This window comes from Dermacentor albipictus, chromosome 10 (genome assembly GCF_038994185.2).
Source record: "Dermacentor albipictus isolate Rhodes 1998 colony chromosome 10, USDA_Dalb.pri_finalv2, whole genome shotgun sequence".
Classification (NCBI taxonomy): domain Eukaryota; kingdom Metazoa; phylum Arthropoda; class Arachnida; order Ixodida; family Ixodidae; genus Dermacentor; species Dermacentor albipictus.
The window spans coordinates 51,566,365-51,592,921 of NC_091830.1; the positions used below are offsets into that span (position 1 = coordinate 51,566,365).

Here is a 26,557-nt window from a genome sequence, read left to right on the forward strand (position 1 = left end):
AGGCGGCGGTAATCCACGCAGAAGCGGATCGAGCCATCCTTCTTTTTAACTAAAACAACTGGCGATGCCCATGGGCTGTCGGACGGTTCAATGACACCACGCTTTAGCATGTCACCTACTTGCTCATCAATGACGCGTCGTTCTGTCGACGAGACGCGGTAGGGTCGCTGCCGTAGCGGTGAGTGAGAACCGGTGTCAATACGGTGACATACAGTCGTCGTTCTGCCCAGAGAAGTGCTATGACTGTCAAAAGCAGGGCGGAATTTCTCGAGGAGACGGAGAAGGTCATGGCGTTGCGTGGGGCTTAAGCCGTTGTCGATGACATGGCTGAAAACGTCTTCAGGCGATGCGGCAGGTGCGGGACTACAGTAGAGGGTGGTGACCTCTGACGATCCATCAGCACGTTCCGACGTGGTAATGGTGTCATAAGGCTCCACAGTGCCGAGAGATTCACCACGAAGCAACGCAATCGAGAATGGGAAGTGGTTGCGTATAGGAAGGTGAGTAGCACCAGCTTGAAGGCTAAGCAGCGCAGTTGGGAGTGGTGAGAGGTGGCGGTGAACGAAAGCAGTCGAAGGCGTGAAGAGTACGGTAGAGTCGGAGGCAACGGAACAGGATACAGGTGCCAGAACGAATGCGTGCGGAGGTATATGGATGTCGTCAGTGAGGGACAACTTGGTGCAGGAAAGCGAAACGGCATCAGATATGGCATTGCCAAGCGAAGAGAAGGCGACTTCTGCACGGGAGCAGTCAATAACAGCTTGGTGACGGGAGAGAAAGTCCCAACCTAAAATAATATCGTGGGAACAGTGGGGAAGAACGACGAACTCGACTGTGTAGACCACTCCTTGAATTTCAAGTCTGGCGGTGCACGCAGCCACCGGCTGGACGTGCTCTGCTGTGGCTGTGCGGAGTAAAGGACCGAAGAAAGGCGTCGTGACTTTTCGTATTGAGCGGCATAGTTTTTCGGCAATTACAGATATGGCGGCACCTGTGTCAATGAGGGCAAGCACAGAGACTCCTTCAACAGCGACATCAATAACGTTGGGCGGCGAAAGAAGAGGGCTTGAGCGTTGTGACGATGACGCAGTTCTTGCCTCGGGAACTGCGCCACTTAGTTTTCCGTGTCAGCGGTAGAGGGACGTCGACGCATCGGGGAGAGCGAGCGACGACGAGGAGAAGGAGAACGGCGGTCGGAAACTGGGCGAAGGCTTGGGCGGGGAAGGGGTAAATCGTGGTCTGGAGCGTAAGACGACGGATAGTCGTACGCGGCTGTGCGTGGGTCATCACGTGGATGAAGTGGACGGCGGCGGCACAGGCGTGCGACGTGCCCGGGAATACCACACGAATAGCAGATGGGCCGATTGTCCGGTGTGCGCCAGGGATTAATCACTCGATGGGCTGGAGGTCGTGGCGGCGTGGGCGTAAAAACAGGGCTAGGCATCGTAGGCGAAGCCCGGAAGGTCGGTGGTCGTGGTCGTGGTCGTGCGACGGCGTCGGCGTAAGTCAATGGGGCGGTGAGTTGAGGCGCCCGTTCCAGAGGAAGGACCTCGGACACTTGTTCTTCTATAACGTGTCGTAGGGTTGGGCTAAGGGACGAACTTGACTCTGGTGGGTTGGAGATCAGGGAGAGCTGGCGAGCAACTTCTTCCCGGACGAAAGCCTTGATTTGCGAGAGGAGGGTGGCATCTGGAAAAGGAGAATTGTCAAGCCGGACAACGATTCCTGATGGGGAACAGGACGGCGAGTGAGGAGGCGTTGACGGCGGAGCTCGTCATAGCTTTGGCACAGTTCAATAACTTGTGCAACAGTAGATGGGCTCTTTGAAATGAGCATCTGAAACGCGTCCTCGTCGATACCCTTCATGATATGCTTGATTTTATTGCCCTCAGTCATGCATGCATCGACGCGTTTACAGAGATCGATGACATCTTCGATGTAGCTGGTAAAGTTCTCACCAGGCTGCTGAGAGCGCGACTGCAGGCGCTGTTCGGCACGAAGCTTTTGCACAGCAGGGCGGCCGAAGACCTCGCTGAACTTTGTCTTGAACACCGTCCAGCTTGGAACTTCGCTTTCGTGGTTCCGAAACCACAAGTGGGCAATTCCGGTGAGGTAGAAAGGGACGGTGGTCAATTTCGTGAGGTCATCCCATTTGTTGTTCCGACTGACGCGTTCGTATGATGAGAGCCAGTCATCAACGTCATGGTCATCAGTGCCGCTAAAGATAGGAGGGTCCCGCTGGCGGAACGTGCCGGGGCATACGGTAGACTGGGGAGCAGGTGGTGGTAAGCTCGTGGCGCTTTCGGTGGTCATGATGGCAGGGAGAGTCCGGCTGCGCAATTCCAGGATTGCAGGAGACCCAGCAAACCTCCACCAATTATGGCAAAGAAGTCCGACACGGCTGTGGACGACACGAAGGACGTGGTCAAGAAGACGCAACAGCGTAGGCTTAGCCGGTACAAAACCAGGAACAGCGTCTAGCCCAAGCCCCACTTCAGAGGCATTGGCGATCCGGCTGCGGAGCTCTGCACGGCGCACTTCTTCTTCCTTACACCTGCTTTATTTCTTTTTCCGCCAGTGTTCACCGAGACTCTTGCTTAGCTCAACCGCTGACCAGTTAACGCTCCTATCAAGCTTGGAACACCAGCGCTTCTGCAGCAAGACGGACGTTCCCAAGAAAGTAGAGTTGTCGCCACTCTAAAACAATGCTTGTATATGTACAGACTCCATAAAAGAATATACGTACGTACCCTACATGCAGCTATATTTGAGTAAAGATATATGAGTAAACCAAACCCTAATTCACTGTTTTATAGACGTTTTGCTATGCCCTTAACATAAAGCGCGAACAATAATGAAGTCAGAGAATTCTTGCTTCAGCCTTCGGTGAATTCTCGCCACCTCATTACATTTCCATTACAATTCGGACTTTTCTTAGTACTTGTTCCATCTAAAGAACACATCTTATTCCGGGAATGCCAACTTTTTACGCCCTTCTATGTATCTTGCTTCATTTACTTGCTCCACTACTTGCGTGGTTTTCTTTTACACTTAATGGTTTTTAGACGCGCTTGTCCTATCTCCTGCTGCGTGACGTCTACGAGTTCCTTTTAATTCATTTTAAGCCCTCCATTTTCTTCTCTACGCCTATTTTTTTCATTCATGCTATTTGCTTTTAATTTAATTGTAAGCATTCTGCTGCTGTTTCTTCCTGTATTACGGCGGTGTCTCTCCCAAAACCATTGTTGCTGCGCAAGGGCATAACATCCTCAACGAATTAACACTGCTTTGGTAGCACTTTAGGCTCGCAAGAAAACGCACCAAACCTACACGCGCACACTCACGCGTACACAAACACCCGAGAATAAGCCCTAATAGAGTTCATGTACATGTATGTGGCTCTGCTTCTTCTCGCGTTCTTAAGCTGTTAGTTAGATTAGCTGTTAGTTAGTAAGATAGATTGCCAAGTTGTCTAGCTACGAGTTCACGTAGAATTAAATGCATGGGGCAGGTTAGCTTCTGTTGAGCAAATTGTAAGCGCGTGCAAATAGTAACTCTGGAGTCCGAATCGAATACGAATCGAATAGCGCCAGATGCGAATTCAATCGAATCGAATACTTTTCGAGTAGTTTTCGGATTAAGAACAGCGATCTTTACTATTAATTAAACTACGCTGACGTCCTAGTGCATCTAATAACGTCAGCATGTTTTGTGTCATTAAATACCACGTTGTGAAGCGTCGTTTATTACAAGCACTAATGGAGCATTAAGAACAAACAAGCTTTTTGTTCGCATACTCACGCACGGCTGAAGGTTTAAAATATTAAAAATGATTAACAAAAGTGTTCGCATTTACGAAGAGCGACGTTTCCATTCGAAAAGCGAATCGAGTTGGACGAAATTCGATACGTTATTGAAAGTTTCGGACACTTTCGCACCTCCCGTCATTCCCGGTCTTTCATTACGAATGTCTCATTTTAAGCAGCCTATATGCACGAATTCGTTTTCTCGATTTAAGGAAGGCAACTTATTTAACTAGCTTCGCCCCACCATGTTTGCATCCATTTAAAACAACGGACGGTGCTGCGCTGTCCCATTTCTTTCGCTTTAATCCTGGTGAAGACTCACGATCTGCAGGACTTCTTTAAAGTTTCACCATACTACCACACCAATCCTGGGGTTTTACGAGCCAAAAACACGATCTGATTATGAGTTGCACGCCTTATAGTGAGGAAACTCCGGTATAATGTTGATCTCCTGGGGTTCTTTGACGTACAACAAATGCACGGTCGTCTCGGAATTTCGGCCCCATCGAAATGCGGCCGCCGTGGCCGGGATTTGATCCCGCGAGGTCGTGCTTAGCAGCAGAACATCATAGCTCCTAAGCCACCACGTCTTTCTTTATTTTCTTTTTTTACCAGCTGGGCTAAACCAGGTTCTTTTTTATTCTGCGACTTCCTTTTTCTTTCTTTTTTTAAACATAGCAGGTACCATGCACTGAAGCGTTCTTCCTTTACAGCTTTTCTAACACACACGTACACACATACACAGATAATCGCACAACTATATAAGTACGCGTCTTTGCTGCAGGCGAGTACCTAAAAAATCAAAAAAGGAAGAGACTGTGCTGGAACACTATAGATAAGCTATTCCCACAACCACTATATCGGTCTCGAGCTGGAAGCCAGCTGGAGTCTGACGTTTTCAAGCGTCTACCGAAATATCCTGTAAAAACAGCGATTAAGGATTTCTTTGTTAGGTTGCATGTAGAAGTTTTGCCTGTAAAAACATGGCTATGTAACAAGGGTTCTTTCGTGCCGTAGTCAACGGACTGCCCGCTCTGCCTCTATGCAGAATCGTTGCAGCACGTATTTTTTTGTTTTGTACAAACGCAGTACACTTTTGGCACAACATACGAATTGTGTTTGACGGTGCAGATATACCCAAATTGGGATAACGTAAAATTTCTGACACTGGAAGATGACAAAAATAACAACAGTGTTGAAACCCTGTTATTGCTAGGTTTGTATGCAATTTGGAGATCACGAACTGACTACGCCCTAGCTCTAGAAAACACGAAACCTGCGTGGGCGCACTTTGGGATGCTTTTGCGTATACAAGTTCGCTGCTGGGCCGTGAAGGTGACAAGGAAATTTATTCACCCGTAGGCACGCCTACAACTGTGGTATGAACGTAAAGTACAATATAAGGTATAGCACATGTAATACATCATACTTGATGTAAACAAAACAGATTAGCAAATGAAATAATAAATGGTGTCTGCTTAACACTGACTTCGCCACAAACAACAACAACAAAACATAATTACAGCGTCCACGCAAGGACATCATTGTCAGCCTCGAATTTATGAAAGACACCCGGGGCACATACAAATACAAAGACTCAGCTCAGGCAAACAGAATTGAGCGTTATTCTGGCTGTAGAATGACTTTACCTCGGGAGACGGTTATGTACCGCGTAGACCAGCGGCGAAGAAACTCGGCTTCACCGAGTTTGAACAACTGTTCTTCAAGATGACCCCATACTATCAGCCGTAGTTTCCGCATTCTGGGGTACATTGCTCTATTTGACTGCCGAGGTAGTTCTGCAACGTTGCGAAAACACCCCAAGACGTAGCTAGCGCCGTAGTAGACGAGACTCGCAAAGCAATCTCGGCGGTGTAGTGGTCGCACAATGGATATTCCAAGCACTCTTGCAACTAGCTTCCAGAAGGTGCGTGCTACAACGCACTCCTTTACTACATGCGCGTTGGTCTCTGTTTGTGCGCAATGCATGCATTTATCAATCGCCGCCATATGCCAGCGTTCAAGTCTGTCTCTTGTAGGTAGAATGCCCCACTGGTATTGCCAATGAAAATCCTTCACTTGAGAGGGCAAATCAGGTGAAAGCACGGCTGTCCATATTTGTGTAGTAGCTGTCCGTGGAGGTACAGCTGCCTCACACAACGTTTCACAAAGCCTGGAAACTGGTGTCGCACGCCATTTTGTAATTCTTAGTTGTACAAGCTGGCTTTGCAAGCGCGCAGCCGCCGCATACTGCGGTGCTGCCGTTACCGTCGTCGGAAGCAAGTGGCCTGTACTCTGCGGCATAAGCATTCGACGGTAATGGCCCAGCCAACAGAGGAGCAGTGGCCTACCTGGATAGTCATCATCATCAAGTAGATCACATGTAATTTTAGTGCACAACAGCCTTCCAAATGTAACTATGCACGGCAAGCTCCAGCCTCCGTTGGATTTCGGCAGACTCAAAAAAAACGCTGCGCTACGTATTGCGACTTGTTTGGCCAGAACCACGAGAAAATAAGTGAGTTAACGACGCGTATTGTTGGTGACGGCGGGAGAGCTGCCCTTGCAGCTAACCACAGTTTACTGCACAATACGTTCTTTTAATAAAGTAAGCCCTCTCTGCCATTGATAGTGGCAACGCAGTCACTGCTTCCGTCTGTTCTTTAATGTAGCTGACAATGTCGCACCACGTGTGAGGTGAAACACCACTTGTACAAAATGTCATGCCTAGTATGAGTTTCGAAAGACACGACAGGTATGGCAGAAGCGCTTCTAAGCCACCATTGCGGGTCTCTAACAAACACAGTACTGTACGTTTACCTGGTGACGTGACGCTTTCATGTGTCTTTATTGTGGTCATAGTGCGCCTGATAAATGAAAGCAGTCATTAATAGTTTACAAGCCCCACAACCAAACGAGTTACCAAACGGGTTTCACATTTTTCCACGTATTTCAGAGAAATGATAAAATATTCGATATGCGATTCTATATTCGAAGATCATTTTTTCCTGAGTGTTAGTATTCGATTAGATTAAGAAATTGCACAATCCGAACACCATGCGCATACTGATTCTTTTGTTTATTTCGACTGATTCTTCAGACAAAAACGCCCAGTTTTGAGTCATCAGCGCTTTCGTCGCCAGCTGTGGTTTCCGTTCTCGCCTGCTCTTCGCGCTAAAGGTTCAACACGAATGTCGCGTGTGGCCGCCGCTTCACAACCCGATCCACCTCGCTCGCGTCCATGGGCCTCCCGCAAAAACGATGATACAAGGTGTACGTCGCGTTGTATCACAACGTACACGTGCCGCAGCTCAGCGTCAGGTGTGCTGGCGCCAATCCAAGCTGAGCCAGACACGAAGAAAAGATAAAATACTCCGCCGCGGAATGCCTGCCCTTGAGCCCTCAAAGAGAAGCACGTTTTAACGAAGCGGTACAGAGGCTCGTCTGGCTAGGTGCCCATGTACTGTCGTATGCCGAGGCAGTGCGTGCTGAAGCTATTGCGGGTTGCATGGTTTCATCGGGTATCCGAATCGCATGCCGTACACAGTTCGTTCACGTCTGATGCGGATACGCGTACCTGAAAGTGTGGCCTCCAAGATCGGGCACCGCGCAGTCTCGGAGGCTATGTTGAAAGCATAGAGCTTCCAACGAAACTATATATGCGATGCAAGGCACCGCACGCTGCAGCTGAAGCTATTGCGGGTTGCGCGGTTTCATCGGGTATGCGAATTGCATGAGTCTACAGTTCACGTCTGATGCTGAAACACATCCTTGAAAGCGTGGCCTCTGAGATGTGGCACCATACAATCTCGGAGGCCATGTTGAAAGCAATATTCGTTTCTATGCTTTCTTGCGTGCTTCTCCTGTTGAAGCCATTTGCTTTCTTTGGCTCTTTCGTGGCCGAAATATCACCACCGCCGATGCAAAGCGTGCGCCCACGTGCGGCCAGGTTTCGGGGAAGAGTGTATAAAAATAAAAATGCTGGAGTGCTAGCCTACCACAGTTTTGCACCAGCAGATGTGAAGCCAGAGCCAGCCTGTACTTCAGCTCTGAAACAGGGCCGTGACAGCTGAAGTCTGCTCACAGCTCAATTACCTTTAGTCAGCTATTGTAAATTCTAAGCCAACTGGAAACTAAAAGCTCACGTTTCTTTGTTTATATTTTTGGGGGGGGGGAGGGGGGCACTGATATTGTCTTTGTCTGCTGACCGATGTCACGGTGTGCCGGGAGAATTGCGCAAGGTGTTTGAGGCTTCCTTCCCAAACCAGGGACGGAAATACAGACGTCGAACAACATCTGTGCTTCAAATTTAACCATCTTAAGCCTCAACTGAGTGTGAAGAAAGGGCTTCACTTACATTCTCCGCTATTCACTAGCGTGTTTCCGCGCCTGTGGTAAGGCGGTGGTTGTCCGGCTTCACTTTTGGGACGTCATATTCACTCCAGTAATTTCAGTTGCGGTGCCTGTTCGTTATAGAGTTCCTCATTATAACACCTAGAGGGAAATCTGGCGCCATGGGGGTTTCTTAAGGGGGCACCGTGCCGGCATGGGAATGACGGTATATGTGGCTGCGAGGCTGGTGTTGTAAGAGGCTTCGTCTTGTCTCTCCGAGAACGATGCCAATCCGAAGTCACAATATACCGGCATTGCCGTGCATATCACAGCACAGCAGCGCCAGATTTCCCTCTAGGTAATGTAGTGAGAAACTCTATGGTGTTCGTCGCCGAACGTCAAATACTATATCCCGCGCTTTCGCGCGAGAGCTTTGGGTCGTCTGAAGGTTTACACGCTGTAGTGGTTCAGTTCTCGAGAGGGAAAACACTTCCCTTAATCCACTGCCCTTCCCCCCTATGGCGGATGCGGGAGAGGGGGATGGAAGTCGCCTTCCTCGCCGGCTCTAACGCCACCGCAGACACAACACGCATATGACGAATCGGCTTGTCTATATATAGCCACGTATACCACCGCTTCAGATATACTGGTTGACGGCTCTGTCTTCCGTGGAACTACGCGGCGACACAACAAACACTACCTAAATGTCCTGACTGCAGCAAGTGCGCCCATTCAGGCGCGCCCTTCTTTTAATAGAGCGAATAACTTACTTGGAGCGTTCGGCTATTAGCTTGCATTGACAGTCATCGTCGATGTTCCCTTCGCAATTTCCTTAACGCTTTCGATTTAATGGCACCCCCTTTGAAACGGGGCGGTTACAAATAGTCACCTAGCGTACTTGATTTATTCAGGCATATTATTCATGTTTTTTTTATCTAGCACTATTGAATGCATCTCCTTAATCTTTTCCTTTTTTGCCTTCCAAATCTACCTCGTACCGCTAGCTATGAGTGTAAGACGTTAGGATGGATAGTTGGGCGTGTTGGTTAAGCATGATCTCAAATGAAGGCGCTAAAATGACGGAGGACAAAGAAGAAACACGCACACACACAGGACGCCACTTCCAACAATGTTTAATCAGGAAAAAACGCCACTGATTTATACTAGGAGCGCAATCACAATTTCTCAGGCCGCATTCGCGTTCAGGTAAAGCAGTTCTTTGCGTGACAATGATATGGATGCAACACTTACGCAGTTATCAGCTGCTTCAATGATTCTTTTGGCCTCAATTATTAATCTAACCCATTTGTCACGGCTTCTGGCAACCACAGCGCAGGCGTGGAAGTCTGGCTTACATTTGCAATTTCTACAATGAATTGCCAGGTGGCCCTGAGAAACTGTGGGAAACTGTGAGAAACGCGAATGCGCCCTGAGAAATTGTGATTGCGCTCCTAGTATAAATCAGTGGCGTTTTTTCCTGATTAAACATTGTTGGAAGTGGCGTCCTGTGTGTGTGCGTGTTTCTTCTTTGTCCTCCGTCATTTTAGCGCCTTCACTTCAGATCATGAGTGTAAGATATCAGGTCAGATCAATCTCTTCCCTGATTTTTTTCCCACCAGTTTGCCACTTTGCGATCACAGCGCCCTCTATGGATACGGCGTCACGCTGATATATGTGGGATCGCGCAGGAGGGGGCACAGCGAACGTGCCCTTGACGGCGAGTGGCAACTTCAAGCGTTTTCTCGAGAGGTCTCAACAAGATTTTGCGAATTGGAAACTTCTTAGGGAGTCGTTACTAAGTTTGGAGCTTCGATATATAGCCGCAGTATTGGTCGGCGACGGGGCCTACGTGCCGATGCCACAGCTCTGCCGGCGATCGAAATAGGAGGCGAGTCAAGCTTGAACGCCGTCGATACGTGACATACGTGCAGCGTGTTATTATTGTATGTCTAGCCTTGAATTGTGTTAAGCTATCACCCAGATGACAACAATCAGAGGTGTCTTCAGGTGTCATGCGGTGTGCCGCATCAACGTACATCACAATTCAGGTAACTGCGAAGCTCCGAGAAAACACGTTTTGCTAGCTTTCGTGCTCCTAAAATTTTCGCGTCTGGATTTTCTAAGCGTTGTTAAACTATAGCGCCTGACATCAAGCTTTACAAAACAAAGAACTGTAAGATAACTCGACCGAAAGTGCCGTCAGCACGGCGTACTCGACAAAACTACCTGGCTACTGCGGCCGCGAGTGTGCCATGGTCTACGTGACACACGCCACACGTTGAAAGAACATGCGCATTCTGAGATCTCGAGTGGTACCTGAGTAGGGTCACCTCGCCGACTCGATAGAGTTGAAGAACGAACAAGTATTCTCCGCAGCAGCAAACTTCATTTTTCTGAAGCAAAAATTGGAGGACGCTTAAGCTTCGCCTTCAAGAGTGGGACGCGACAGCGTTCCCGTCGACCCGCCAAGGGGTATAAGACAATGCGCCCGCCTATCACGCGGTGAGCGTCGAGCAACGCAGCGTTTGGCGCGGCAACGAAACGTGCGCCTGAGCGAACGGAACGAACCAAAGAACTCGGTGTCTCGGAGGGGAAACGATCTACGCCAGCCAAACGTCGTGATCGGCACGGGCAGAGAGATAGATAGTAATCTAAACCGGGAGCACGGCGAAGCGTCGTCAGGGGAGAGGGAGTCCCGCGACGCGCCTGGCAGCGGTCCCAATGCGCGCGCGGCGCGCCTCCTGTCGGGGCAGCGCCGTACATTGAGAGGAGGGGGTCTTCTGTGTTTGCCGCAAGATGGCTCTGCGTGTGCGGAAAGCGCAGAAGAAATGCTGCGGAAACGCACTTCGCAACTCGTGTAATTGTGACTTCTGTACGTTACATGTTCATAATTACCGATATACACCGCAGTATAACTTTCCACGGCTCGTTTCGAAGGCAACACCACAATCACTAGAGGCGCGTTTGCACCGCTTGGAAGCATCGAACTCGTGGCTGAGTGGTAGCGTCTCCGTCTCACACTCCGGAGACCCTGGTTCGATTCCCACCGGGCCAATCTTGGAAGTTGCTTTTTATTTATGAAGCGCCTGCCGTGATTTATCGCTCACGGTCAACGCCGCAAACGCCGACGCCGACACCGACGCCGACGACACCGGCTTTTCTGCGACACGAGCTCCTTAACGCTATCGCGTTAATAGACAAGAACGGCACCGAGAGCGGCGCTGCTGCGCCGGCTTTGAGAGCGCCGCATGCGGAGCAAAATTCTATTAGCGGTGGTACCCCTCTCCCATCTCTCGTTCGCGCCGCCTTGATTGCCTCCTGCACTGCGCGTGTTTGGGCACGTTTCGCGCCGCGCGCGGTGTGTGCGCGTGGACATTTCCTTCGAAGGGCGGTGTGCAGTCTCTCTCACATTTAGGGGAAAACTCGAAGCGCAGCAGCTCGCGCAGATGCTCGAGGGGCGGGATCTTGAACGGCGTCGTCTGCTACGGCGGCGCACGCTGGCCGCATTGTCGAGAAACGTTCTACTGTCAGGTGCAGGGCGCTGATCACATCGTTACTGCGTGAAAGGAGCCGGTATTCTTTGCTAAGCGTTGCGCGACGCCCACTGATACGCCTCGAATGTAAGTTCATCGCTGCATGGCAGTCATAGACGACGTACTGATTCCAGACATTCTTGACGGCCCGTTTCTGGAAGGCGACTATATATTCTAACGCGATAGGACGCCGATCCACACTGCTCGTGCTGTGCAAGAACTGCTAGAAGAGCGCGCAGTCACTCTCTTGGAGCGGCCGCCTCAATCCCCGGGCGCCAACATCATTTAAAATGTCTGGGGCTCGTTGAAAGTATCGCTGGCGCAACATCCCCTCTATCAGTCGCCCGAGGATAGGCTTCGATCCACCATCGTCAGTGACTGAGACGTGCAGCGAATGAACACATCCCTGATCAAGTCATTCTACACTTCACTGCCTTCCAGGATGAGCGCTGTCATCGCTGCCGCTGGGGACATGACGAGATACTAACTGAAGTTCCGAGCGTGACGTGTCCAATTCCCCACCGGCGGGCAGGGTCTGTCTGGTGTAGCAAATGATTATCGAGAAAAATCACTTCCAGCTCATTGTCTGAACCTAAAACGTTCATTTAATCGTGTCCGTTTGTTTCACCGTGTTCGACTCCCATTGTTGAGTGCTTTGTTTTCCTTTCGAGTCAAACAAAGACTGAGCACGTTGCGCGCACATCTTGGTGCGTTTTGTCGCTGCTCATTACGGTAGCACACACAGTGAATAAATATACGTGCACACGCTCAGTACTCCGGCCCTTCGAAAGAACAAATGAACCATGTTGTCAAAAGAAGTTTGTGGAACTCCATTAGCGCCAATGAAGGATCAGAGTGTGGCGACGCACAACGTTTAGTAAAGAATATCAGCTCAGTTCCCGCAGTACCGATGAAATCGGTGCACTGCCCCTGACAGTACCACGCTTCCCGAAAATGCGGCCAGCGCGCGCCGCCGTAGCAGACGACGCAGATCACGACACCGCCCCTCAAGCGTGTGCGCCTGCTCGAGCTGCTGCCGCCGCACGACTCCATTGCTTGCCGCATCGCGATGCAATACATTCCGAGTTTTCCCCTTAGTGTGAAACAAACTGCACACGCTATATTTGCCTTTAAGAAGATCGGTACGCTTGACGATTATTTTTATATGGCTGCAATGCGGCGAAAGGGCAGCGTCTGCTTAACCATGTAAGGGACGCTGAGCAGGTAATTGGAAACGACATCGTATGTGCCGCCGGAAAAATCGTCAGCACATACGATGCGGCACATACATACGGCACCTACGAGCTAAAGTCATTTTTTCAGTTTCTCACATTATGTTTGCTACAAATCCGTGTTGTCTCTGATGGCGACAACGGACTTCTATCGACACTGTGCGGAAATAAACAAGATATATCGCTGCATAGCACAAGTACGACATGCGCACACAACTTTAACTAGTACGTCCCCTACAATATGGAATAGAGGCAGCAATGTAGACAGCTTGGTCATATTTTAACAGTACTCAAGAGACGGAAGTTGAAAGTATTATTAATCATTCCTGCTTCAGCAATGCCGGCGCGACCAAGACGCGGGTGTGTATCGTCCAGTAACCCGATCAATCGGTGCGATGGTGAAGCGGGAATGAACTCCGGTCATGTTCAATGCATCATGCACATATTCAATTTCTCGGCACGCGTGAACTTCGGCCACTGCTAGCGCATACAACAGACGTGGTTTCCATTCTTAGACAGCGCACACACAAACGAAACACGAGAAAGAAGACAGGACAAGCACTCGTTGAACTTAAAGTTTTTGTATGAATAAAAGGATTATGTACCGAGTAATTATTAATTTCACGTGGGTTAGATATAGAAACCGTCATACACTCAGGAGTGATCAATAAACGATCTCGCTTCGTTTGCCAGATGTTTACTTCGCTCGGCGCACCGCAGTAATCCATGTCTGTCGTCTGCTTCTTTCGTACCATTTTCTTGTGAATCGGTATAATTTCACTGGTGGCATCAACCTTTTCATGTTTACATTGCTGTCGTGACAGTTAACAACACAATAATAATTTCCGGTCATCCGAAGAGGCGCCGTCGCAAACAAGAGACGTTTCGCGCGCAGCGCGAACTGAACGCGGGCGCGACCGCGAAGGGAAGCGGCGACGGAAACCTACACCTTCTCTCGTGCAGCGCGCGCTCAGCCTGGCCTCCTCTGGCTCAGCGCGAGCGAAGGGAACCGGCGGAAGCAAACCCCCGGGGGATTGGAAACCGTGCCGCCAGGGGAGAAACGAGCGCTGGCGTCTCGGGCGAAACTTGGCGTGCGCTCGTCTATACAGCGCACGACGCGCGGTGTCGGCCAGACTAAAGCCCCTCCATCTACGCGCCACCGCCGCTCTCTTAAGTAGCGCCAACCTTTGTGTGCGCCGCCTTTTCCCCTCACACCAAATCCGGTTCCGGCATTTCCGCTTCCGGTATTTCCGGTTCCGGCGTTTCCGCTTCCTGGAGTTGCGCTGCGAGAATTTTCGCTCCCATTGCAGACGATGGTGAGGCGCCCGTGCTAAGCAACCGGTGCGAATCTGAGTTGCTCGCGCTAGCCATTCCACCAAGCGTCATTCGCGTGCATCTACGCGCTTGTTTGCGTACGCTGCGCCCACACGCTTTGCCTGTCGTCCTCTTTCGCTGACAAAGTGCGGAGAGCCATGGACTGTGGCTGCATCATCGGCTGCTGCATGTGTCCGGCACGTTGGAAATCACCCGCCCCGGCGCCTCTCGGCGATAACGACCTGTATGAACTTTCTTTTTACTGCAAGGTGGAGGACAGTTGGCCTTTACGAACAGAATATATACAAAATGTAGGCATATGAAGTGTTGACAGAGTGGTACATGCAACGCACAGTATTTGTTCATACAATAGCAGTAGGTGTAAGCCAATTTCACATTTACTTCACAAAGCTTGAATAACTCTGAAAGCATTCAGCAAATCAACGCTGCTCCACTTCACCAAACAAGTAGGTGTCTTTTTGACCAATAACTAAACTGACGTACATCAAAATTTGGACGCTTTGAGTAAAGTTGAGTAAGTAAGGCTAAACAAAGCCCCTCCATCCTCGCTTCTGCCGGCATAAAACTTCGGTGGCGCGTAGATGGAAGTGCTTTAGCGCTTAGGCCAGGGACGGATACAAGCGCGACAACAGAAGTATGACACACCTACCGCCCGAAATACTGCCGCGTTCGCCTCCTGAACACTCGCAATAAAAAAAAATAGCCATCGTAATTTCACGTTGCAACACACAATTCGCCGTACACCTTTGCTCACGCCACAACACACGAACATAATTCGCCGTACACGCGAGCAGATGCTCGCGTCACAACACACAATTCGCAGTGCGCATCTGCTCGCGTCATCCACACAATTCGCCGTCCACCTTTGCACGCGTTACAACACGCGCACACGCACCAATTCACTGCACACCTCCGCTCATATCGCACAAGAAAAGCACACTTGTTTTCACCATGTCACTGAATGCCCTCCACGCAAATTTGAACTTGTTATATTTCATAGCTTCACGTCATTGCAGTCCTTCACGTAGTGCACGCACTTGGGACGTTCGCTACCTTCGATCGTACGAGACAAGTTCAACCTCAGAATCAACAGCATAAACTCTATGCGTCTGCCGTACAAATTGGCGTCGCGAACTCCTTCACTAAAGGCCCTCCATACGTGCTGGCTGGAGGGGATGTATGCTTCAAAACAAGAAGAATTCAAAGGGGACAAGCTGTCGTATTCCGCTGAAGTAGTAGTTTGCGGCCGCTGTTTTCCAAATGCACGAAAAACGGGAGCGGTCTCCAAGCGCCCAGGCACTACATTCCACTGTACGTTGTCTCTCGTGGCATAACCCGTCGCAGGTTGACGCGAAGCAGCGAACACGACCAGATCGCCGATTACAATAGGCGGTGGTTCTTGGATGGAATCGCATTCACAGTTTCAACCGCAGCTGGTGCAATTAAAGCCTCTCTATCGACTCGAAAGTAAACAACGCTAAAAACATAGCGTCACTTCCACTCGGAACAGGAAGTTGAAGCTACGTAAGTTCCGCTTCACGCCGGAAGCTAAGGGGGTGAGAGGAGAGGAGCGTGGAGGAGGAGGTTAGGTTGGCGGTACTTAGCTTGGCTGGCGGTGGCGCGTAGATGCAGGGGCTTTAGGCCAGACAGCTTGCAGGTTACGTAATAGCTCGTAGCAAAGACGCATTATCGATAGTCAATCTCTCACGCCGTGGAATGTCACGAAACGTTCGGCTTCGAAGATTCCTATATAGTCGGTGCAGTCGCGGTCGCCCATGCTTCGGCACATTGATTTCACAGTGAGCCCACTTACTTAGTCTTGATACGTGGGCGATATAGCGGGCGTGAGTCTGTCCGTGAGTCGCAGTGGATATGGGCAGATCAAGCGCGAGAAACTTAATCTGCCAGGAAGCGGTGCTACTCCCTTTGTCAGTGTGCAATGAGCGTATCTGTCTTGCCAACGTTTCTGGGTTGAAGTCCTTTACAACGCCGGCGGAAGAGCGATTTTTTTTTTTATCCTCGAGGAAAGCCGTCTATCGCGAAGGGCGACCGGCAACACTGGCAGTCCTTAGGTAGCAGCGTTCCGTGGACTTTTGGTCACACAGATTCGTTAACAGAATTTGACAAGCGGCTGTAGCCTGAACAAATGGTTATAGCGCTGCAAGTGCTGCTGTGCTGTGTGGTAACCGTATACGGTGACAGTATTTGACTGTGATCGTATGTCTATGCTCCTTTCTTTCTTTATCTCTACTTTGCTGTCACTACACCTGCCCCTCCCCTCTCTCCCCAGTCTAGGGTAGCAAACCGGATCTACCCACCTGGTTAACCTCCCTGCCTTTCCCCTTTCTTTTGTCTCTCTCTCTCTCTCTTAATATGACAGTCACTATCTTTGCAGCCAACCACTGCGCACGCGTTCTCTCTACCGTTCCACATTTCGCAGCGTGAATGGAGCCCAGTGCGTGAGCAAGCCCCCACTTGCATTTCCGGTTGCTGATCGCACAGAAGCAGGGCAGAGACGGTAATGGTTTCGTATTCGTTCGCTTTTGCTCAGTTATAACGTGCGGCACGCCGCGGAAAGCGCCATCTCTTTGTTCTAGATTACAATTCAAAATCTTGCTTTCTCTTGCTCATTGGCACGCCAGTGAGCGGCGCATTAACCAATGTAATGCTGCAAGAGCGCCTGCACATTGATTGTGAATTCCATTACGCACACACCCTTTCCAATTTTGTGCGTGTCTCTTTCATATATTCGTTACATTGAGTTAAGAGACAAGTGCTGTGTTTGAAGTGTTTTAAATTGTTTTAATTTAGTTTTGTTCTACTTGATAACTGTGTAAATATTTGACCAAGAATTATGGAAATAGCCAGAGTGACTACGACAATCGTACAAGATAGGAGGTAGCAGATATCGCAAGGCTTTGGGATTCCGCTCATCTATGCTCTCCTGCAATATAGGTTGCATCGCGTTGCACAGTCTTGGATGTCATGGACAGCTACTGCGGGGCGAGCGGTGCAAGGTTGAATAGGTCGCAGCTGTGTACTTGAACTTCAATTCACTCCGTCCAGTCCGCAGCCCGTTCATGGTCTCCCCATGAATACGCGGTTGCGCATTCTAAGTTTCCAATTCGAACCAGAAGCTCTGTCTCCCGAAAACTGACAGTAGGCTAAGGAGAAGCTTGAAACCAGGATTCAGGTATTCAGCGCGTTGTCATGCCCACTGACGGCTCAAGTGACAATTCTTCGCTCACTTGTGTTTTCCTTCCTTACGTATGTGGCCTGTGTCTCCTGTTCCAACCCGAACCAAACTTATCTTGGAGAGGGTCCTCTTTCGCTTCCTCTGGAAAGGGACAACTGGTTGTGTAGCTCGGCAGGTGCTCAAGTTTTCCAAGGATAAGGGAGGATTCGAAATTCTCTACCTGGGAATCATGGCTGCTGCACTACACGTCAGGTGGACCCAAGTCGCTCTTAACTCGGATATGCTCCTGACTCGAAGCTTTACTTCCTTTTTTCTTAGCACCCGACTCCGCTTGTTTTCGCCGAGCACATTTTCCCACTGTGTGCCTCGCTCAGTTTCGCCGTCCACCGTTTATGCGGCGGCTGCCAATTCTCTGGTACGCCTCCGCAAGGTTCACCCCGTCATCGATGTAGTTTCAACTACAATCCAAGAACTAGTCGATGTCCTCCACTCAGGTCTCCCCCCGCATTGCCAAGGGTACCATCTGTCCATCCACAGGCCAAGCTGGAAGTTCATTACGGTCAGTTTCCTCGACGCTAGGCGAGCTACGTTCATGTACCGCCTGGCGCGAGGGTGCCTGCCGTTGAGTTACAGGCCCTTCGCAGCCATCCCGGCTCGTGGAGTGTGCCCTTTCTGTGGCGTTCGTGAGAATTCGGTTCATAGCTTTACGCAGTGTTTGCTTCCTGCAGCTCTTCTCCAAAGTATTGCTTGCCGTTTTAGGCTCCCAGGCGTTCCATATCAGACCGGTCGATTGTTGCACCTTCTGCCTAGCAGGCGATCAACCAGTTCGTGCTCCTTGTCGAATGCTTATACGAAGTTTAGTTGGCACGTTGTGAGGCAGTTTTCGGGGGACTGCGCGGGGCCTTCCCGAAGTGCTTGCGAAAGCGGAAGGAGGTCTGGTTCCATCTCACCAGGGAGCGGCATCGCTTGGTCCACAAGAAGTTTCTCCAAACTGTGGGCTCGTTCTGCCGTGATTTTTTATTAGTCAAGTGGAAAGCTCTGGATTAAGTTATGATACATGCTCCTAAGGTCACTCGACTCGGCCGTGTGTGCCAGTCGATCCACGGAGTTTTGTTTGGAGCAGTGGAACCCAGGGCCGGAAACGGTCGTGCCGCACCCTCGTGTGGTCGCGCTGCTCCGCGGATGTCTTTGGTGGTCTCCTTCGTTGTATGCCCTAACCTCTTTTGTGTCATAGGCAGTCGGAGGGTCGGTCAGGCTCACGTCCTGTAAGACCGACATGGCCGTTTGTGTGTTGAGTGCAGTAGCTGAGTTCGGCTGCACCACAGCAGCCCCCTTATCCAGGAAGGACCGTTGACCCGAACCAAAAGCCCCCGCCCTGTCAAACTGGGCAGAGGGGGGGCGCCAGTGTCAATGCGCCGAATGATGTTGGGTTGATGAGTACATGGAAGCTTTGGGGATCGGCACCTCCGGGTGCCAAGTCCTCTTCCCATCTGACAACGGCGCCGTCAACAGTGTAAGGGAGTTTTCTGCTGACGTCCTTGAGTGTTTCACGTCAGGGACGTCCAGCTCCGACGCCATGGTGCCAGCAGTGTCGTGTACTCCCTCGAAGGCTAAGGTATTCGACGTTATTGTCACTGCGGGGAATGGTCCCGAGACCATCGTCGACGCGACGGCCTCAATAGTTGGCCTCTCTGAGGTCTACCGGGTTCAGCAAAGGGGAGGCCTCAACGTCCATGTCTCAGTCAAGAGCACGGCTTCCATGGCTCTAATCGTCGATGCTGGCTGCCTTGTCATTGATGACGAGCATTGTCCTCTCGTTCCCGTCGGTCTGTAGGTCACCAATGTGACCTGCCTCTTCTTGCCGTCCTTCGTTGCGAACGAAGTCCTCGTCGAGGAACTATCACCATACGACGAGGTTCTGTCTGTCATCTCTGGCCTTACGAGCGCACGACGTGGCGTGATCACGGGCGCCCGCTTCGTTCGGGTGGAAATGAGTACCGCAACCCCTGTCCCTGATTACCTGCGAGTATCTGGTCATTGCGGAGGCTTGACTACCGCGGCTTGCAACGCGTGCGTCGTCGTTGCGGCTCAAGCGACCACTACCATGCACAGGGGGGAGTAATGCTTGGAAATCACATGTCTTCGTCATATTTTATGTATGGCATCGTTTGGGGTGCGTCAGGTGTTTTCTACGTCCTCTATGTAAGGGCAAGTCACCTTCGCACGTTTCCCCTCTACGCGCAGTTTCCCTACAAGGTCTACATGCCAAAAAGACGCGTGCTTGTACTTTCTTCAGCTGATTCCGTCCGGCCGAGTCTCATCAGCAACTGTAGCTGCTGCTGATCACCGGCGCTACAACAATGGAAGCACGCGCAGAAATCCCGAATCGAGCCATTTTTATAAAGCAAAATAAAGATTTGCTCGTTTCACAAGGTGCCTTGCGTCTACTTTACGAAATCGCACGCTGCGCAGACAACAGCTTCGATGGAGGCTCGTAAGTATCGCTCGCAAGGGTATTTATTTTACTAGATAAAAAGGTGAATTCCACACCAAGATAGCGCATGGTTCAGAAGCAGAAGCAAGAACAAGTGCCGCTCCGGTCAGCGAAGCCGGCGCTACGCGTGCAAGCTAGCGTTCAAACCGCGCGCGTCCAAGATCGAAACCGAAAGTGTGATTCAGTTGTTCCCATCAGCCGCTTGGTGCGCTGCAGTCGATTCGGCCGCCGGGCTCTATGGGCAGGAGGATTTCCGAACCGCTTCTTTCCCTCCACCCCAGTCGTGCTCACTTTGGGCGCGTTCTTTCACAGCTGTAATTACACTGAGTTAAAAGGCACTTCCTTTGAATGAAGTAACTTGCAAGGCCTTAAATTATTTCCTGTGAACTAAATTGGTGTATAAACATTTGTTTAACAATTAAGAACGTGGCTAGCATCATTGCGATAGTCGTACGTGATGGGATGTAGTATTAGGCTTCCATTAATTCAACACTCCGTACTCTTCTCCTTGTACAACACGCAATCGAAGGCAGGTGTTTTGGTTTCAATATCTGCGGTTTCGCATTGTTGAACCGGCAGAAAGCACGGTAAACGAAACACTGTGCCGACTGTGCATGATTCACGAAATGCCTGTGTGTCTTGTTCCGGGTGGTCACACCTTCAAATATTCAGCCGCTGTTTGCCCTTAAATTAGGCTGACGCCATTACGATTCTCAATTTGACCAGAAGGCACCGCCATTCCTTGTGTTGCATTACTGCCAACTTCCGGGATTTTGCTTCGCCAAGTTTAGAAATTCTGTCTCTTTCTACGATTTTACGAGTGTTGCGTCGAACTTTACGAAAAATAATTTTTTTTTAGTTAAAATGTTTTGAAGCTCTTGACAGATGTGGCTGCGCAAGAATGCAAACCAAATATGAAGTCCTAGGCTGCCGTCTTGTGACAGCGCAAGAAATCGCATAAGACTGATTGTAGTTGGTTCGAGCAAGCTTATTCAGAACTTCAGAATCCTTCCTTAAGCAAACGGCAACAGCAAGACTGCTGAACAAATGAATGAAAACAACACATTAGTCACTATCTGAAGTTGTGAGCTTGCAATCGCTCATAGGGGGCGCCTGACGGTAAACGATTGCTGATAAAGCGCACATGTAGCCCACAAAAAGTGTCTACACAAGGCGAACTTTAAAACAAACGCGCGATTTTGCCCTTCTTAACATTTAACTGAGTTCGCGGCATGTTTACCAATTTAAAGTCCACAGGGCATCAGGTATGCTGTGGCATGCACCGTGTTGCAAATGGGTCGCAAGTCCCAAGGGTAGCGTTGGCCTGGCGGCCTGGGGCACAGCTGGAAGCATCCGAAGGTCCTGGCAAAGGATGAGTCGACTGCTAACAGAACTTGTTTATTTTAGCATCGCAAAAGAGCGGCCGGTCAGGTCGACCGAAGTGGGGAAACGGGAGACCACGTTACTCGACGGAAGAAATCGAAGCCTCTCTTGGCGTCCGGGGGCAGCTGCTTTTATACTCTCGGAGTCGAGGGCAAGAAGGAACGGCTTGAAAGAGGCGCACGTGACGGCGGAGCACGGACACGTTGTGACAAGAAGTGACGTATCCGCCGGGCCGGCGCCGGTCAGACCTCCTCGCTTCACAGTTGGGGAGCTCCTCTCCCCGGCTGCCGCGCTTTGACAAGCGTGGGCACCAACATGCACACACACACACACACGAAGACACGTGGCATGGAAACATGCCTGGGCGCGCTTGGCAGGATGCGTTGCGGCAGCGCTGAACTGGCCAAAATGTCCGCCGCTATGATCGAAGCCCCGGCGTCCGTTGCATCCGCGCCGGCAATACCGCACATCGGAGGCGAAACGTAACAACCGGTCATCACGCGATCAATATAACTTTTAAGTTATTTTTATTTTTGTGTGAGTAAAAAAATTACATGAGCAATCAATAAAGATATTGCCGTTCTCCTTTATTTCGATGCATCAAAGTTACTGTTCTTTTCTCGTTTTCCTTTCTTTCTTTTCGTTCTTTTTTCTTTCTTTTTCTACAATTGCATAACACATGGATCACTTCATTAAAGCAAGTCAAGCAAATCAAGAATACAAAGTTCATTCAGTCCTGCTTTTGCTCCAGTCATTTGTAAGTTTATATACATATATATACATATACATATACATATATATATATACATATATATACATATACATATATATACATATACATATATATATATATATACATATATATACATATATATACATACATATACATATATATACATACATATACATATATATACATACATATACATATATATACATACATATACATATATATACATACATATATAAATATATATATATATATATATATATATATATATATATATATATATATATATATATATATATATATCATCGCGGGCAACACGGTCTGTCTGCAGGGTGGTGGTCTTGGCCACGGTGGTGGAACAGAAAAGGTGGCCAAACGCCCCAAGCGCCTTCCCGCCAATGCCCCGAGCGTTTCGCGACAGCTCTAGAGTTTCCGCCACATTGCGCGAGGTGGCAGCAGGGGTAGATAGGGGCTTACGCCATCGCTCCGCCCTGAGCGAAAGTACGTAGTCGCGGTAGTTAAAAGTGTTACGTCTCGGCCGTTTGAGAAAGAGTTTCACATTAAACCAGGCGGAATAATTTTCATCCCTTTAAGCACGCGGCTAGGTCGGTTCTGTGCGTGGAGCTTGACTCACTCTTATAATAGAACACTGTGGCAGAAAGGTTATACACAGGGATAAGGTGCCTCAGAAAGGCTGGCCAACGTTTCGACAGGAGGACCTATCTTCGTCAAAGGCGGCCTCGTCATTCTCGCATGTTTGTTTTAAAAGGTTAGTACAGGGACGTCACGTGCGGTTGCTGTCGGTGGTGGCTGGTTGTAGATCTTTACAACCAGCCGCCACCGACAACAACCACACGTGACGTGACAAAAACCGCGCGTGACGTGACAAAAACCGTGCGTGACGTGACAACAACCGCACGTGACGTGACAACAACCGCACGTGACGTGACAACAACCGCGCGAGCCACGCATTCCCGTGTTCACGCTTTTGTCTCTGAACAATGAGCGACGCGACCGGTGGAAGTGCTTCGTCTGCCGCTGCTGCTAAACGAGCTGCCCGAGCAGAGGCTCAGCGCCGCCGCCGAGAGCACCTTGTGCTTCAGAATCAAATCATTTGCCACAATACATCGCGAATTCAAAAGGCTAAAACAGCTGTGCTCGAAATTCGCATTAGGGAATATCGTATAAACGTCGGTGGAATGTTTTAGTCCCATCGTGCCGCACTTGACAACAACAAAGGTGCAGTTCAGTTGCCAGACCCCCCCCGGTGTTACGATTGGCGTGTAACACCATTTACGAGTCATGCCACAACGGATTAATTTGACCCAGTCGAGTTGACTTTCTTTTTTAATTCTGGGGTTTTACGTGTTTCAAAACCACGATGTGATTGTGAGGCACTCCCACAGTGGGGGAACTTCGGATTAATTTTGATCCCCTGGGGTTAATTCTTTTAGCGTGAATCAAACGCACGGTATACGCGGGGCGTTCTTGCATGCCCCCCCCCCTTCCCTCCACCCCCCACCCCCCATCGAAATGAGAACGTGCCGCTACCGTGATTTGATTCCGCGACCTCGTGCTTAAGCCATACAACGCCGTCGCCGCTAAGCCACCACGGCGGTCGATCATGTTGCCTGTGTGCGGTGGTTTTTCGTGGGGTGGTTTCGGAAGAAGTAGTAAAGGCAAGGCGCAGAAGACCAGGACTCAGGAAAAAGAACACATAACGACAGTCCTGAGTCCTGGGTCTTCTGCGCCTTGCCTTTACTACTTCAAGCATGAACCAACTAGCCCAAGCAAGAGTTTTACTTTCGGAAGAAGCAACCGATGTTTTAAAATAACGAGCTCCCGACCCCTCAAGAGAGGATGTAGGAATGGTGGTCTACACCTTGAGCTTGCACAAGTTTTTAGGCGTAAAATTCTATGTCCAACTATACGTAAATGCCTATAAGTACTCTGTATATGAAGTGTCATTATTTTCAAGTTATAGAGCGTATGTGGCCTGCCGTTCATGATGGAGGAAAGTGTGTACGGCGGCGGCGGTAGATGAAGACGACAGTTTCGCTCAACCCCCCCATTAAGGCTACGGGGGGCCATTAAGGGTGCCAAATGGGGGGGGGCAATGGGGGGACAAATTTGGCCCCACTATGGGGGGCCAAATGGGCCATTAAGGCCCCATTTGAGAGCATGAGAAATAAATTACTCTACAATGAGGGTATTGGTAGAAGTTCGGTGAGTAGCTCAGCTGTACCGTGGGAAAAACTGTAGTGTAAGGTACTTTCACTTGCAAGCAAAGAAAATTGCAATGTAAGCATCTTTTATTTCATGAAATCCTGGTTTAATAAAATATGTGGTCCAGGAAAATTCTGCACAGGAAGACAGAGAACAAAGGTTGCGAATTATACTCGTGAATCGGGAAGGGAGAGAAAAGGATATGCATAGAAAGAGGTAGTTCCGGTTGACTACCATGCAAGGGGGGGGGGGAGGAGTAGGCGGATAAAAAGAGAAAGAGAGTGGAAGGGGGAGATAGATAGAAAGAGAGAGACCAGCACCTGCAGTGGCTGCTAAACTAGAATGATATTTAAGATTTCTCAAGTGTTGCCACTGGTATTTCTTTTTCACTCACAAGGTCTCGCATGCACATGTCAGTATACCATAGTTGACTTGCTGGCTTCAGACGAGAGAAACTATAGCTCCACATTCTATGGCATCCAACACTGCGGTACATATCGCTGACTGGTTTTATCATGCTTGTATCCTTATTGGCTTTACTACACAAGCTGGCCTATTCCTGTTAAATGTATTTATTTTTTCGAACAACTATCTTTGCTTAAGTAGGGCAAGGGATCACAATGTGCACACAGATACGCGAGGACAAGGTCACGCCCAATTATTATATTGTGGCACCTACAAACCAAAACGCTATATGTGAGATGCGCTGCTGAACTTCCACGCGGCTAAAATTACATAAATGTGCAAAAATATAGGCTCCTGGTTTCCAACATTAAAGCCGTGCTCATGACCAGAAATAAGAAATTGTTGTTCATATGTGCCACTATATGTCTCGCTTCTGGAACAAAACTGTATGCTGACGCTATACGGATGAATCGTTGTATTTAAGAGAAAGCTTTAGCTCGGGCCCTACTACGACGCGGCCTATTCAAATACATGTAAAACGCAAAAACGTTGTTCTGAGATAACCCCTGGACCAATTTTATTGCAATTTGTTGCATTTAAGAAATAACGTTAAATTCTAGTGACTATTGGAAGGGTAATTTCGATTTAGGTCCGAAATTTTGTTAAAAAAGATATTTTCAAAAGTTCGAAAGTTTGAAAAACATAGAAACACGAAGTTTACAAATTAATAGCTCTGCATAGAGAACAAATATCGTGGTTCTGTAAACGGCACCCATTAGACCATTGAAAGCGGACAAATTCTATATGTCATTTTAAATCTTACGTGAATTTGTTACGTTGGGTACAAGGGTTCTGCAAGAACTGTATTTCCATTTTATTAAATTTTTTGAAGTCAAGTGTAACATATCAGTTTTGTCCGCTTTAGATGTACTAAGAGAAGCAGTTTACAGAATTGTGATATCATTTTTCATTGCTGAGTTACGGAGTTGTACACTTGATAATTTCGTTTTCTGAAAGTTTGCAATTTTTGCCAATGTTTAGTAAAAAATTGATGTGCCAAATCAGAAATTCGGAACCAACAGTCACTAGATTCTAAGTTTTTCTTTTAAATGCAACAAACCTCGTCAAGTTTGATGCAGTGGTTGCCGAGAAAAAAAACGAGTTCTCCTTTTACATGTATGTAGATAGGAGCCCCCGAGCTAAAGCTCCCTCTTAAGGCAAATTGAAAGAAAGAAATCCACACCAAAACTACTCGTAACAACGTGCAGCAGGATGCCCCCCCCCCCCCCCCAAAAAAAAAGATATAAGAATAAACTGCCTCGGGAAACTCACAAAAATGCGGTGCCGCTGGGAGTATTTCCGTGCTCGAAATGCCAGCCGGCACAGAGCGTGGACCAGCTGGAATTTCGAGACTGGGTGGTGGCTCCGAAAGCTCCTCAAGTCCTAAATTTGTTGGACCGGCGCTGAAGACGTGCAGGTGAAAACGAAGCTGCTTTGGCTGAGCACGAGGAGTTCTTCGTTGCGGCCCTTAGTAGCTGTTATTGGTCAGTCGTCGTAAGCACTCAATCTTGGCGTAGAACTAGGTGTCGGCGCCACTGGAATGGATACGCAACGGCACAGAGTAACTACGCGTCAGGAAGCGCACGCAGATTGTGCGCCGCTACGAGGAGTCGTCTGCTAGCTGTTTTCCTTCCCGAGCAGGCGGCGCGCAGTGGAGATCTGGTCACGTGACGCGCGCGCGCGCGTGCGAGCAGACGGCACACCCGCGATGCAGACGACAACAAGCGCGGACCACGCCAACGCGTCAAGGCATCAAGAAATAAAAGAAGAGAAAAATGGCGTCGCGTATTATTTCATCTTGTCTCTCTCCTTCCTGGTTATCTGC

The 26,557-nt window shown here is 49.3% G+C and overlaps 1 protein-coding gene across 1 annotated transcript in view; it reads right to left on the reverse strand.

Moving 5' to 3' along the window:
* The window catches only part of LOC135907658 (dicarboxylate carrier UCP2-like), an 88,420-nt gene extending 62,106 nt beyond the window's left edge, over positions 1-26,314 (reverse strand). The window contains exon 1 of the mRNA XM_065439361.2: positions 26,005-26,314. The gene's annotated coding sequence lies outside the window, so the exon portion shown is untranslated. The remainder of the gene's footprint in view (positions 1-26,004) is intronic.
* Positions 26,315-26,557: the final 243 nt, after the last annotated feature.